Source organism: Schistocerca nitens, chromosome 5 (genome assembly GCF_023898315.1).
Source record: "Schistocerca nitens isolate TAMUIC-IGC-003100 chromosome 5, iqSchNite1.1, whole genome shotgun sequence".
Taxonomy (NCBI): domain Eukaryota; kingdom Metazoa; phylum Arthropoda; class Insecta; order Orthoptera; family Acrididae; genus Schistocerca; species Schistocerca nitens.
The window spans coordinates 213,082,977-213,098,450 of record NC_064618.1 but is presented as its reverse complement, the minus strand read 5'-3'; the positions used below and the strand labels follow the sequence as shown (position 1 = coordinate 213,098,450).

At 44.2% G+C, this 15,474-nt stretch overlaps 1 pseudogene; it reads right to left on the bottom strand.

Annotated features, from left to right (window-relative positions):
• Positions 1-1,246: 1,246 nt before the first annotated feature.
• LOC126261193 (5S ribosomal RNA) lies at positions 1,247-1,364 on the bottom strand (annotated as a pseudogene).
• Positions 1,365-15,474: the final 14,110 nt, after the last annotated feature.

Genomic DNA, 15,474 nt, shown 5'->3' with positions numbered 1-15,474 from the left:
ACATGGCTACACTCCATACAAATACTTTCAGAAACGGCTTCCTGACACTTAAATCCATACTCGATGTTAACAAATTTCTCTTCTTCCGAAATGCTTTCCTTGCCATTGCCAGTCTACATTTTATATCATTTCTACTTCGACCATCATCAGTTATTTTTCTCCCCAAATAGCAAAACTCATTTACTACTTTAAGTGTCTCATTTCCCAATCTAATTCCCTCACCATCACCCGAGTTGACTACATTCCATTATCCTCGTTTTGCATTTGTTGATGTTCATCTTATTGCCTCCTTTCAAGACACAGTCCATTGCGTTCAACTGCTCTTCTAAGTCCCTTGCTGTCTCTGACAGAATTACAATGTCATCGGCGGACCTTAAAGTTTTTATTTCTTCTCCATGGATTTTAATACCTAATCCGAATTCTTCTTTTGTTTCCTTTAATGCTTGCTCAATATACAGATTGAATAACATCGTGGATAGGCTACAAAGTATTTGATAAATGTATGTAAATAGTAATTATGATAAATGAGCTTATCATTCAGTGAAGATATGGTATCACAGATCCATAACACCCCATGGGCGTCAATGTTGGCACTGGAGTTTCCGTCAGACGCCAATATCGGTCGTGCGGAATCCGATGGATCCAATGGAGCGCGCCAGCTGAGCCACACCTCCAGGCACCTGTACCACGAGCGCCCTCGGTTGGCACGATGCAGGACGGCCGGCGGCAGCCAGGTGGCCTCCTCACACCTGGAGCCTCTTCACTAGATGATGCTATGCAGATGCCTCCTAGTCCCGGCTCTGACACCATCGTTCTTACTTAGTAGAGAGAGCCTCATCCATGTTGACCTTGTGACAGCTGGACTCGATTTCCTGCAGCACTATTTGTAATGAGTCTTCGTATTCTTGGAGAAATACAAGTTAAGTAAATCTTCTGTTTACTTATTCACTAATCTTTTCTGCTCCTGTCCATCTTTCATATGACGACAGTTGCCATACTACACTGTAACCCACGTATCCTTACTGTTGTGTACAAAGTCGTACACTCACTCCGTCTTTAGGCCACGAGTGGCCTACCGGGACCATCCGACCGCCGGGTCATCCTCAGTGGAGGATGTGTGTAGGAGGGGCGTTGGGTCAGCACACCGCTCTCCTGGTCGTTGTGATGGTATTCTTGACCGAAGCCGCTACTTTTCGGTCGGGTAGCTCCTCAATTGGCATCACGAGGGTGAGTGCACCCCGAAAAATGGCAACAGCGCATGACGGCCCAGATGATCACCCATCCAAGTGCCAACCATGTCCGACAGCGCTTAACTTCGGTGATCTCACGGGAACCGGTGTATCCACTGCGGTAAGGCCGTTGCCCACAAAGTCGTACACAATTGAAGAAATGTCAGGGTAACAAATTTTAATTACAGTATCAAGTGTCATCTTTATCACAAATAATACGGAAGGTCAGCAACTATAATAGATAATGAGAGTGAATTTTTTGGCAACTCACATATTAGATGGAAGAACGAGCTTTTTGTAAAATCATGGAAGTAAAACGTAATTGTTGCGCCTTAGATACAGAGTACTCAGAAATAGTGAGGTCAAAGTATTGCATGTACTGTTCTGAATCTTGCGTCGAGCAGCGGACTAGTTGGAGCTTGAAGCCAGCGCCTAGGAAGACGATGGAGGGCTGCTGACTGCCAACATTCCGATAGCGGCGTCGAAGGCACGTGGCCGTGCCGTCCGGTGTGCTCCCATGGTTCCAGGAAGGGCTGTTCCTGGAATGCAGCCGAAGCTTGGAGCCCCGACCGTGGGCACCTGCTCGCTGATAAGACCCTCTAAACTGCTTGGTGAAAGAGCCGTTTGCTGTTGTCGTGGTTCCGGGAAGTGTGCCTGCAGTGTTAGGGAGCAGTGGAACAAGCTAGACCTGAAGTGCGTGCCAGCGGAGCCGAGTTGTGGTTGGCGGCTGAGCACTCCTGCAGGCAAGAACGGGCTGGACGGTGTTGCCTTGATTTCCGAGAAGTACTCGTATGTTGTTAGCTGTTCCTAGCTACATGGACAGGGATGGCTTCTGCCGCGCGGGATTAGCCCAGCGGTCTAGGGCGCTGCAGTCCTGGACCGAGCGGCTGGTACCAGCGGAGGTTCGAGTCCTCCCTCGGGCGTGGGTGTGTGTGTTGTCCTTAGGATAATTTAGGTTAAGCAGTGCGTAAGCTTAGGGACTGATGACCTTAGCCGTTAAGTCCCATAAGATTTCACACACATTTGCACATTTGAACAGGGATGGCTTCTCCTGTTGTATGTGTTCTGCTTAAGGGCTTCCAAAAGCCAATGTGAAGGATTTGCTATATCTATTGTTTATTATTTACAAATTGTCTGTTAAGGTTCTATGATTAGTGCGAACATTTTCAGAGAAGATTATATCGCTTTTTTGGAATTGTTTTGTTGATTCTGTTGTTACTGAATTGTGTTCAAATGGCTGTAAGGACTATGGGACATAACATCTGAGATCATCAGTCCCCTAGACTTAGAACTACTTAAACCTAACTAACCTAAGGACACGTAGAAAGTGTAGAGCACTGAAAGAGTCAGAGCAGATGAGGAATTTAACCGTCTCAACACATCTCGTCCCATCCAGTGGCCTCAAGATTGCATGTACTTCTGCGTCATATGAAGTTAATTTCTCAGGTAACCGGATCTTGGGGACACCTTTAGGGAACACCTCAGAGCAAACAAGGGCGCCTGCTTGCTTTGTTTCGCCTGTGAAACAACTGTATGATTCTGGCGCTTATTTAAAATGTTATACACTACTGGCCATTAAAATTGCTACACCAAGAAGAAATGCAGATAATAAACGGGTATTAATTGGACAAATATACTGGAACTGACATGTTATTACATTTTCACGCAAGTTGGGTGCATAGATCCTGAGAAATCAGTATCCAGAACAACCACCTCTGGCCGTAATAACGGCCTTGATGCGCCTGGGCATTGAGTCAAACAGAGCTTTGATGGCATGTACAGGTATAGCTGCCCATGCAGCTTCAACACGATACCACAGTTCAAGAGTTGACTGGCATGTTGTGACGAGCCAGTTGCTCGGCCACCATTGACCACACATTTTCAATTGGTGAGAGATCTGGAAACTGTGCTGACCAGGTCAACAGTCGAACATTTTCTGTATCCAGAAAGACCCGTACAGGACCTACAACATGCGGTCGTGCATTATCCTGCTGAAATGTAGGGTTTCGCAGGGATCGAATGAAGGGTAGAGCCACGGGTCGTAACATATCTGTAATGTAACTTCCACTGTTCAAAGTGCCGTCAATGCGAACAAGAAGTGACCGAGACGTGTAACCAATGGCACCCCATACCATCACGCCGGGTGATACGTGAGTATGGCGATGACGATTACACGCTTCGAATGTGCGTTCACGGCGATGTCGCCAAACACGGATGCGACCATCATGATGCTGTAAACAGAACCTGGATTCATCCGAAAAAATGATGTTTTGCCATTCGTGCACCCAGTCTCGTTGTTGAGTACACCATCGTAGGCGCTCCTGTCTGTGATGCAGCGTCAAGGGTAACCGCAGCAATTGTCTCCGAGCTGATAGTCCATCCTGCTGCAAACGTCGTCGAACTGTTCGTGCAGATGGTTGTTGTCTTGCAAACGTCCCCTTCTGTTGACTCAGGGATCGAGACGTGGCTGCACGATCCGTTATAGCCATGCGGATAAGATGCCTGTCATGTCGACTGCTAGTGATACGAGGCCGTTGGGATCCAGCACGACGTTCCGTATTACCCTCCTGGATCCACCGATTCCATATTCTGCTTACAGTCATTGGATCTCGACCAACGCGAGCGGCAATGTGCGAGACGATAAACCGCAGTCACGATAGGCTACAATCCGACCTTTGTCAAAGTCGGAAACGTGATGGTATGCATTTCTCCTCCTTACACGAGGCATCACAACAACGTTTCACCAGGAAACGCCGGTCAACTGCTGTTTGTGTATGATAAATCGGTTGGACTCTTTCCTCATGTCAGCACGTTGTAGGTGTCGCTACCGGCGCCAACCTTGTGTGAATGCTCTGAAAAGCGAATCATTTGCATATCACAGCATCTTCTTCCTGTAGGTTAAATTTCGCGTCTGTAGCACGTCATCTTCGTGGTGTAGCAATTTTAATGGCCAGTAGTGTAGAATAATTTTATTAAAACATATGGAGCAGTTAGTCTCTCCTGTGTCACACGAAATCCAACATTACTCTAGATATCTTCAGTAGCTAGACTGGCAGTTCGCTCCAACCATGTGTTCGTCGTTGTATTTGCCCTTCAACATGCTACTCTCGCTCGTGTTCACATCATAAGTGACCTCGCTGCTAGCAGAATATTAGATATAATTCGTTCCATAGCCAGGGAAGCAATGGTATTGAATGATGATGAAGTTTGAACAGCGAGAAATTTTTATGCCTGAAGAATTGCGACGAGATGCAGACGAATGGTAAATGGCTCCGCCGCAGCCACGGCTTAGACCAGAGCTTAACAACTGGCCGGTTTTGAGCGCGAGTACTCGCGTCTGCTCAGGCACATGCTCGCGAGCAGCTGCATGGTCACGAGGGATGGGGAGGGAGGGGAAATGCGTGCGCACGTTTGAATAGGACCGCAGCGTGCCTATTGAATTCGCGCCGACTGTGTAACGTTTAAAGTACTACGATCAGCTCTAACAGTCACTTCGCTGGTTAAGAATCATGTCAAGTCGCCGTTGTGTAACCCCAACGATGATTTCGCAGTTCAATCCCCACTGGGAGGAACTGTATCTGTTTACAGAAAAAGATGGTGTTGCAAAATGTTTAGTATGTCATCAAACGCTGAATTCTCTTAGGAAATTTAATTTGCAGCGACATTATATGTCGTACCACGTGAAAGACTACGGAAGTGGAAAATGTGATGGACCAGATCGTGCACAGGAAGTTATTAAACTTAAAGGGAAGCTATCCGAAGAAGATCTGGACGACGAAGAAAAGTCAACTGAGGCAGCTCTCAGAGTGAGTTACAAAATTGCTTTGCTTTTAGCAAAATCCCTGCGCCCCTTCACTGATGGCGATTTAATAAAACAATGTTTGGTAGTTGCAGCGGAACATTTGTGTCCATTTCAAGTTGAACAGTTTCGGATTGTGCCATTATCTAACATGACCATTATGCGTCACATACAGGACATGGCAGACGACGTCCAGAGCCAGCTTGCAAATATCTGTAAAGATTTTATGGCGTATTCTCTAGCTCTGGACGAAAGTGTTGATATCACTGGAACAGCGCAGCTTGCCATATTTATTAGAGGTGTTAATAGAGATCTTCAGGTGAGGGAGGAGCTCCTCGATGTAGTAGCCATGAAGAACACTACAACCGGAGTTGATATTTTAAGTAGTGTTGAAAATATAGGACTGTCGTGGAATCCTTTAGTGTCTACAGACGGTGCACTAGCAATGACAGGGAAAAAATCGGGTTTCGTTGCACTGTTGAAGGAGAAAATGCAAAAACTGACCGTGCAGAGTGAAATAAAGGGCGTTCACTGTGTGATCCACCACGAAAACTTATGTGCAAGGAGTATCACTCTAAAAATGTGATGAGTGTTGTTGTTCGTACAACCAATTATATAAGGAAGCTTGGGCTACAACACAGGCAATTTAAAAGCTTTCTTGAGGATGTAGAAAGCCAGTATGGTAGCCTGCCTTATTACAGCGAGGTCCGCTGGCTTAGTCGTGGCGAATTATTAAATCGATTTTTTTGCCTATTAGATGAGATAAATATGTTCCTGAATTGAAAGAGCCTTCATGGAAATTTGATCTCGGGTTCTTAGCATATTTAACTAGCCATCTCAATGCTTTGAACATTTCACTGCAAGGTAAAGATCTGCTAATTACTCATTTCATAGATCGAATACTAGCTTTTAAAATGAAATTGACACTTTGGGTGAGTCAGCTGGAAACAGGAAATCTAGCTCATTTCCCTAAATTATCATCCATGCAAGATGTTCACAAAGACTGTGAACGTTATTCATATAGTTTAGTTGCCCTTAAGGAAGAATTTGATCAACGCTTTCACGATCTGACAGCACTAGACAGTGATTTTGATCTATTCTCCTCTCCATATTCAGCGAATATTGAAGAGATTCGTCCTGAGCTGCAACTAGAAATTATTGACCTGCAGTGTGACAGAGAATACAGAGACAAATTTCAGAACAAGAAAAACATTTTGGAATTCTACAGACACTTCCCTCAGGATAGATTTCCTCGTTTGCACAAACTGGCGGCTACAATAATATCAATGTTCGGTTCCACGTTTGTTTGTGAACACCTGTTCTCTGCAATGAAATGTAACAAGACGCACCTGAGAAACACATTGTCTGATCGAAATTTAAACTGCACGCTGCGCCTACAGTGCACAAGAACAATTACTCCGAACATAGACGGAATTGCAAAGGGCAAAAAGTACAAGATAACCGAGAATCCCACACTTCAGTGACACCTTTTATTGTGTAACAGTTCACAAATTAACACGAATGTAGAGGCATACACTAAGCTAATAAAATTATGTGGCACGTGTACATTCTCCTTTATTTGTTTCATTTGTCGCAGTAATAATTCGTGAATGATATCCCTGCAGGTGGCCGCGGATTTACATTGACTGGCGGTAGCTGTTGTGTGCCCCACGTGACTCTCCCCACTCCCCGCTCTGGTCCGGTAGTGGGGGTAGCGTGCTCGCACTGCTCCGTGCTCGCGCCTTGCTGCTCACAGCTTGCTCCGCGAGCATGTATGTTGTGAAGCCCTGGCTTAGACCTTAGAGACTGGATATGGGACTGGTCCCGCGAACGCCAGTTGCCAGACTGAGCAACTCACGTTGGAGGGTGTGAATTACGTTTTGAATAAAAATTTCGCGGTGATCCGTACACTGTACACCCATAGGCTAGCCGGGATTTGACGAAAACCGTACAAAGCTTGAAAGGTGGGCATATACAGGGTGTTACAAAAAGGTACGGCCAAACTTTCAGGAAACATTCCTTACACACAAAAAAAACAAAAAAAATATGTTATGTGGACATGTGTCCGGAAACGCTTACTTTCCATGTTAGAGCTCATTTTATTACTTCTCTTCAAATCACATTGATCATGGAATGGAAACACACAGCACCAGAACGTACCAGCGTGACTTCAAACACCTTGTTACAGGAAATGTTCAAAATGTCCTCCGTTATGGAGGATACATGCATCCTCCCTCCGTCGCATGGAATCCCTGATGCAGCCCTGGAGAATGGCGTATTTTATCACAGCCGTCCACAATACGAGCACGAAGATGGTGGTGGTGGTTAGTGTTTAACGTCCCGTCGACAACGGGGTCATTAGAGACGGAGCGCAAGCTCGGGTTAGGGAAGGATTGGGAAGCAAATCGGCCGTGCCCTTTCAAAGAACACGAAGAGTCTCTACATTTGGTACCGGGGTTGCGTAGACAAGAGCTTTCAAATGCCCCCACAGATGGAAGTCAAGAGGATTGAGGTCAGGAGAGCGTGGAGGCCATGGAATTGGTCCGCCTATACCAATCCATCGGTCACCGAATCTATTGTTGAGAATCGTACGAACACTTCGACTGAAATGTGCAGGAGCTCTATCGTGCATGAACCACATGTTGTGTCGTACTCGTAAAGGCCCATGTTCTAGCAGCACAGGTAGAGTATCCCGTATGAAATCATGATAACGTGCTCTATTGAGCGTAGGTGGACGAAACTAAAATGAGCTGTAACATGGGAATTAAGTGTCTCCGGACACATGTCCACATAACATATTTTCTTTATTTGTGTGTGAGGAATGTTTCCTGAAAGTTTGGCCGTACCTTCTTGTAACACCCTGTATAGGCCGACAGGATATTTATTTGCGGATGGTTTCAGGATGAGAGAAAATTTCGTCTTACGAGGGCGAAACAGTCACGTGTGGTTACTATGGAACAGTCGCGTTACGGCATGACAGCAGTATCACGGTGCATCTTTATCTCAGTTGTAGAGACGCAGCATTTGTGGAACAGAGAGAAGGGATTTGCATTATGGACGATTTCAAGGTCATAACTTTTTTTGCTGGCGCGTGCTGATAACGCTAGCGATACTTGCAACAGAATAGTCCACCTCCCCAAGTCAGTTTAGGTGATTCCAGTTTCATTCATTTCAGTTTCCGCATTCGTAAAAGCATTGCTTTGTAAGATTTTTGTAAACAAAGTCAAGTTTTTTGTTTTCTGTGAGTTTTATGTTCTTGTGAAATAAGAATTTAAAATAGAGCATTTTCGTTGTAACGAACGGATTAGTATTTTCGTTTCAAGTAAGAAGCTTTTTCTAATGTGGGGAAACCATTCCTATCTTTCTCCCAGTAGTTTAAATTTAGCATATTGAAGCTGGCGCGATGTCTTCATACTGTGCTGTTGTCGCTGACTGCGCCGTAATTTTTCAGATGAGATTCTTTTCATACCTTGTTGGTCCTTTCGTTTCTCATCTCACGTTTTCATTGCGCAAATTCTAAGCATTTTCTCGTAATTCAGCTTTTTAATGGGATAATGAATAGTGTGTGTTTCATGGGGTTGCTACGTAATTCAGTTTTTCTTATTTTTTGGGTAGTGCACAGTCTGATTTTGGTAGCTGTTTTTGAGTAACAGTTTTGATTGAATTTCCTGCACTGTGAACGCCAATTAGTCTTGTCTTTACGTAAATGTGTGCACTGAAACTCGCTGTTCGCAATAGAAATTTCAGTTCAACATTTTAAAACAGAAGACAGTACATTCAATTTAGAGTAAACAGGCAGGCAAACATTTTAATGCTCATGAACGAACGAACGACCGAGTCATACGAAATAACTTTCAAGCTAGATCATACGCGTTGATCATACGTATTCTGTGACCACCCCGAAGAACTTTGCCTAAGAAACTACAACACGTTAGTACATTTAGGGTCTTCAGGTCTTTTTAGGTGTGTTAAGCACGACAGCTTCGCAGCTAATACGAGGCCCCAGAAACATCATCGATGCTTTGAAATGTAGAATGGTCTCCCTCAATTTTAAATCAAGTACGTCGGAAATACGCCGAGAACGATTAATTTCGGCACACATTCACTCACTCCGTAATATAATTTTATTGAACTCGTCACAAATCTGACATCGATTGCGCCCAGTCGTTTGCTTCAGATGATAATTATTTCTTTATGTGTAACACAAAATGTTCCGTTGTAAAAATTTTGACCACTACATTAAGTTACTTGAAATTATCCGTTCCTCTTCATATCTATGTTTTTACTGTTAATCACTTTATTAACTTTTCGTGAGTTGTTAAAGTTATCGTTTTTGATACATTGTTTGGAATTTATGCCTAACACCATAAATATGTATTGGAAGTCAGAATCATCTCTTATTCAAAGTGACGTAACTGGATTTTTTGGAGGATATCATCCATGAGGTAATTCTCCAGTGCCTAATATGAGAGCACTGATAACTTAATTTTGATGTTATTTGTAGAAAAGCCTTTTGAAGCAAAGTATTTCAACCAAAGTACGATGTCAAAATATCTCGACAGTGAGAATTAGTATGATTTAAAAGTTGTTATTTGAAGTACAATCAGTTAATAATAAAGTCGACAAATTTACATTGATAAGCGTCGTAATAGTTTACAGAAACAAGAATCTGATTTCTGTTTCTTATTGCTGTGATCAGAAGGAATCGTCTGATATACATTGTAATAACATTCCGTCTGACTTTTATTTTGAAATTTATTTAACGGTTTTCATTTTTTTACGTTTTTAGCCCTTCCACCTACTTGCAAACCGGTTGCTAGAATATTATACTGAAGCTTGAAAGTTAGCACGGTCTTCAATGTGACATACTTTTAATAGTTTCCAAAAAACAGCGAAACTCTGTCTCGAAATCTAACAGAAACTCCAAAGGGATTCTGGTCATATACGAAACAGCAAGATGCCAACGCAGTTACTAAACGTAGTTCTCCGAAGTTCCTCCACCAAAGAAGAAGAATTCGAATTAAGAGCAACTACCAACATATATATCTTAGAAGTAGTTGGCCTCGGCGCAGAGAAGCAGCTTAAATCACATACTAAAGGCAAGTCTTCCATTGCAGATAGTATACCAATTAGGTTCCTTTCAAAGTATGCTGATAAAATTATCCCTTACTTGCTAATCATATAAAATTACTCGCCCGACGGAAAAACCGTTCTTAAAGACTGGAAAAATGCGCAGATCATACTGACACTCAAGATAGCGAATAGTGGTAATCTGCTGAAATACATACATATATCTGCACCACTTAAACGCCTGGCAGAGGGTTCATCGAACCACTTTCAGAATATTTTTCTACCGTTCCACTCTCCTACCGAGCGAGGTGGCGCAGTGGTTAGCACACTGGATTCGCATTCGGAAGGACGACGGTTCAATCCCGCGTCCGGCTATCCTGATTTAGGTTTTCCGTGATTTCCCTAAATCGCGCCAGGCAAATGCCGGGATGGTTCCTTTGAAAGAGCATGGCCGACTTCCTTCCCCATCCTTCCCTAATCTTATGAGACCGATAACCTCGCTGTTTGGTCTCCACCAACCAACCAACCGTTCCACTCTATAATAGCACGCGGAAGAAACGAACACTTGAATCTTTCTGTGCGAGACCCGTATCACTGACGTTGATTTGCAGTGTGATTTAGGAAAATATACTATGTTTGAACATTATGAATCACCTCTAAGGTAACGGTACATTGACACATATTCAGCATGAATTCAGAAAGTATCGTCTTTGTGAAGCACAACTTGCTCTTTATTCGCATGCGCTGAGTACTGTCGTCAGGGTATCTCATATTGATTCCATACTTCTATTTTTACAGAAGACTTTTGACACCGTTCCTGACAAGAGACTTCTAATCAAATAGCGTGCATATATAATATAATTTCAGTTGTGCGACTCGACTTGTGATTTCCTGTCACAAAAATCACGCTACGACGTAATCAACGGAAAGTCATCGAGTAATAAAGAAATATCTAGCGTTCTCCAAGAAAGTGTTCCCAGTCTATATAAAAGATTTAGGAGACAATCTGAACATCCCTCTTAGATTGTTTGCAGAAGATGCTGCCATTTACCGTCTAATAAAGACATCCGAAGATCGAAACCAATTGCAAAATGTCGCAGACAAGATATGTGCATGGTGCAAAAGGTGGCAATTGACTGCTGCATGAGTACTAAATCTTTTAAATTGGTACTCTACGGATGAAATAAAATTAAGCACTGTCAATTCAGATAAAAACGTAGGAATTACAACTTAAATTAGAATGATCACACAGATAATGTTGTGGGGAAGGAATACTAAAGATAGTGATCCATTGCAAAAAGCTTCGAAAGAAGATGCAATAGGTCTACTAAAGAGACTGCTTGTCCGCCCTCTGCTAGAGCATTGCTATCCTCTTTTCTTTTCCTTTTTTTTGTGCTTCTGTGTCAGTGTAATAGCACTTGCAACCTACGTCCTCAATTATTTGCTGGGAGTTTTCCAATCTCTGTCTTCATCTACAGTTTTTACCTTGTACAGTTCTCTCTAGTACCATGGAAGCTGCGGCCTGATGTCTCAACAGATGTCCTATCAACCTGTCCCTTCTTCTTGTCAGTATTTTCCAAATCTTCCTTCTCCTCGTCGATTCTACGGAGAACCTCCTTATTCCATTAAACCACCTAATTTTCAACGTTCTTCTGTAGCACCGCATCTCAAACCCTTCTATTCTCTTCTGTTCCGATTTTCCCACAGTCCATTTGTCACTACTATACAATTCTGTGTTCCAAACGTACATTCTCAGAAATTTCTTCCCCAAATTAAGACTTATGTTTGATCTAGCAGTCTTTTCTCGGCCCGGAACGCCCTTTTCGCCAGTGTTAGTCTACTTTTTATGTGCTCCTTGCTCCGTCCGTCATACCTGCCTAGATATCTCATTTCGTTACCTTCGTCTGTTTGTGATCACCAATTTTAGTGTTAACTTTCTCGCTGTTCTCATTTCTGCTACTTCTCATTACTTTCGTCTTTCTTCGACATACTCTCAATCGCTAGTTTTTACTTATTAGACTCCATTCAACACATTCTGTGGTTCTTTCTCATTTGCCCTGAGGATAGCAGTGTCGTCTTCGAATCTTGTAATTCATAATTTTTCACACTGAATTTTAATCTCAGTCTTGACCCTTTCTTTTATTTCTGTCATTGCCTTTTCAACGTACAGACTGAACAGTGGGCGTAGGACTATATCCTTGCCTTGCACTTACACCGCTTTCAATCCGAGCATTTAGTTATCGGTCTTCCTGGTCTTTACCTTACAGTTTTATTGTTTCTTCTTAGTTCTTGTGGTGTCACAGCCAGACACCACACGTGCTAGGTGGTAGTTTAAATCGGCCGCGGTCCTGTAGTACATGTCGGACCCGCGTGTCGCCACTGTGTGATCGCAAACCTAGCGCCACGACAAGGCAGGTCTCGAGAGACTGACTCGAACTCAGCCCAGTTGTACGGACGACAGAGCTAGCGACTAGACGTACGAAGCCTTTCTCTCTCATTAGCCGAGAGACAGAATAGCCTTCAGCTAAGTTAATGGCTACGAACTAGCAAGGCGCCATTAGCCTTACAGTGATTGTAATTAAAGTCTCCTTTGTGCAATGTACCACAATGATTGATTAAAGATAAGTATTATACCAGCTACATACTTTTCTTCATAGCATTAATTACGTATCCTGTTCCAGTACTTCACGCCCGTCTGCGTTAGTCTAGCATGCCTTTTAAGCCACCTCTATCTACAATGTGTTGGCCCAGCTGCCGACACATCACATGGCGACGAGTCTACAAAGGATCTTGTGTTTTACTTTGCCCTAATTTCTTTGTGTCATGGCTTCGCCACAATCTCCAGATGTACTGTCCGAATTTTATCGCTTGCAGAATCAGCAGACGCAGGCGTTATTGGATGCTCTTGGACAGCTCGTCCAGGATCAACGTGCGCTGCACACCGATGCGGCCGCCGCCGCTTCATCGCTACCGCAGCCACAACATGCTGTTGCACCCCAATTCAGACCCTTTGATGCAACCCACGAGTCCTGGCAAGAGTGGTCCCGGAAATTCGCCTTCCACCTCGCCGCCTACAGAATTCAAGGTAATGAGCGGTAGCCGTTTTTGCTTTCTTGTGTCGGTGTGTGCACCTACCGTGTGATAGTGAAATTGTTTCCCCGACGCGACGTAGCAACTCTGTCCTACGAAGAAATTTTGTCGGCGTTAGATGCCTATTTCAAGGAAACAGTAAATGTCGTTGCCAAACGGTATACGTTCTTTCGTACAAAACGTATGGCCGGTCAGACTAATAGGGAGTGGGTTGCGACATTGCAAGGACTTACTAGGGATTGTGAATTTCAGTGTGAATGTGGCCTCCCTTATTCAGATACTATGGTGCGTGATGCAATTGCACAGAACGTTTCTGATGTTCGCATATGGGAACAGATTTTGAAACTAGTTAATCCCTCCCTTCAACAAGTGATAGACATATTGGACAGGCAAGACACACTTGACTTTGCTCAGGACTCGTTTGAAACTTCGCCAGCAGTGTGTCACATTAACCGGCACGCCAGGCCCGCTGCACGGGACGCTAGGCGGCCCTCGCGCCCGTCAGCGCAGCGGCAGCCTAGCTCGCACACACGTGCGCCGCGTAAGCAAGCAAATGAAGTTCTAAAATCATGCCCGCGGTGTGCAACTAGACATTCGCGTGAAAATTGCCCGTCCCGCCAAGCTATTTGCTTTTACTGTCGTAAGAAAGGACATGTACAAAGTGTTTGCCAGAAAAGGCTTAGATCGGACAATCACAACAATTCCAGGCCCTTTGCTTCACGCTGGAATCGAACCGAGGACACTCAGGCTCGTGGACCTTCGCCCATGGACATTCATGTAGTTCATTCCACCCCGTCGTGTGCCACTTTATCTAACAGTGACTGTGTTCGTCCCACAAAAAGTGTGCGTCGACGTCGCCGGAAATCCCGTACAGTCGCAAGTGCTTCTGTACCTGTATCAGTTCAAATTGCACGTGAACGTCGTTCTTGTCGTCAGCAGGCCAATAAACTTTTTGTGGACTTAGACTTTGAAGGCAAAGTGATCCCATTCCAGCTCGATACCGGAGCTGCAGTTTCATTGCTCAATCACGCCACGTACGAACAACTGGGCACCCCTCCGTTGCGTGCCGCGAATGTTCAGCTCAATAGTTACTCAGGGCAGCGGATACCTGTGTTAGGACAGTGCAGCCTTCTTGCAACTTACAAAGGACAAACAAAACTTGTGTCATTTTACGTTCTTCGTTCTTCTACGGCAGTGAACTTGTTTGGTTTAGATTTATTTCAGTTGTTTAACTTGTCTATAGTAAATCAGGTCCTCTCAGTGATTCAGACTGTGCCTTCCGCCAGTGTTTCTAGTCTATGTGAAGAATTTGCGGACATTTTTGCACCGGGCCTTGGTTGCGCTAAGAACTATGAAGCACATTTGGTACTGAAAGCAAACGCGCAACCGAAGTTTTTCAGAGCGCGCAATGTTCCCCACGCATTGCGTGATGAGGTCGCAAGAACATTAAACGATTTAGAATCTCAAGGTGTAATTGAACGTGTGCAGGCTTCTCTCTGGGCCTCACCCTTAGTGATTTTGCCAAAACCTTCCGGAAAATTGAGACTTTGTGTGGACTTCAAGGCAACTGTGAATCCACAACTAGTAACTGCTACTTTTCCTTTGCCCCGCCCGGAAGATCTTTTTGACAAACTGTGCCCGGGAAAATATTTTTCAAAGTTGGACCTAGCAGATGCGTACTTGCAAATACCTGTGGACGAAGAATCCCAGCGCGTCTTGGTGGTAACCACGCATCTTGGTTTGTATCGCTTCAAAAGACTGCCATTCGGGTGTGCATCCGCACCTGCATTGTTTCAGCAATATTTACAAACTGTTTGTGCGTCGGTCCCTACTGCTGCGAACTATCTGGACGATATTGTGATCTCCGGAAAGACAGAAGCTGAACATTTGCAAAATCTCCGAACGTTATTTCAGGTCTTGCGACAAAATGGTCTTCGCTTGAGGAAGGACAAATGTGTGTTTTTTGCTCGGGATTTACCCTACCTGGGCCATGTCCTCAATGCCCAAGGAATACATCCGAGTCCAGAGCACCTCCGTGCCATACAGGATTTGCCGTCCCCGCAGAACTTGAAACAGCTGCAGAGTGTGTTGGGGAAACTTAATTACTACCATAAATATGTTCCCCATGCCTCTTCCATTTCAGCTCCGCTTCATCGCTTACGCCGTAAAGGTGTTCCGTTCGTCTGGACGACGGAATGCGAACGCGCCTTTCGCCAGTTGAAATCGGCGTTGCATTCCAATACTTGCCTTACGCCATTCGATCCCCGAAAACCCCTTTTGTTGATG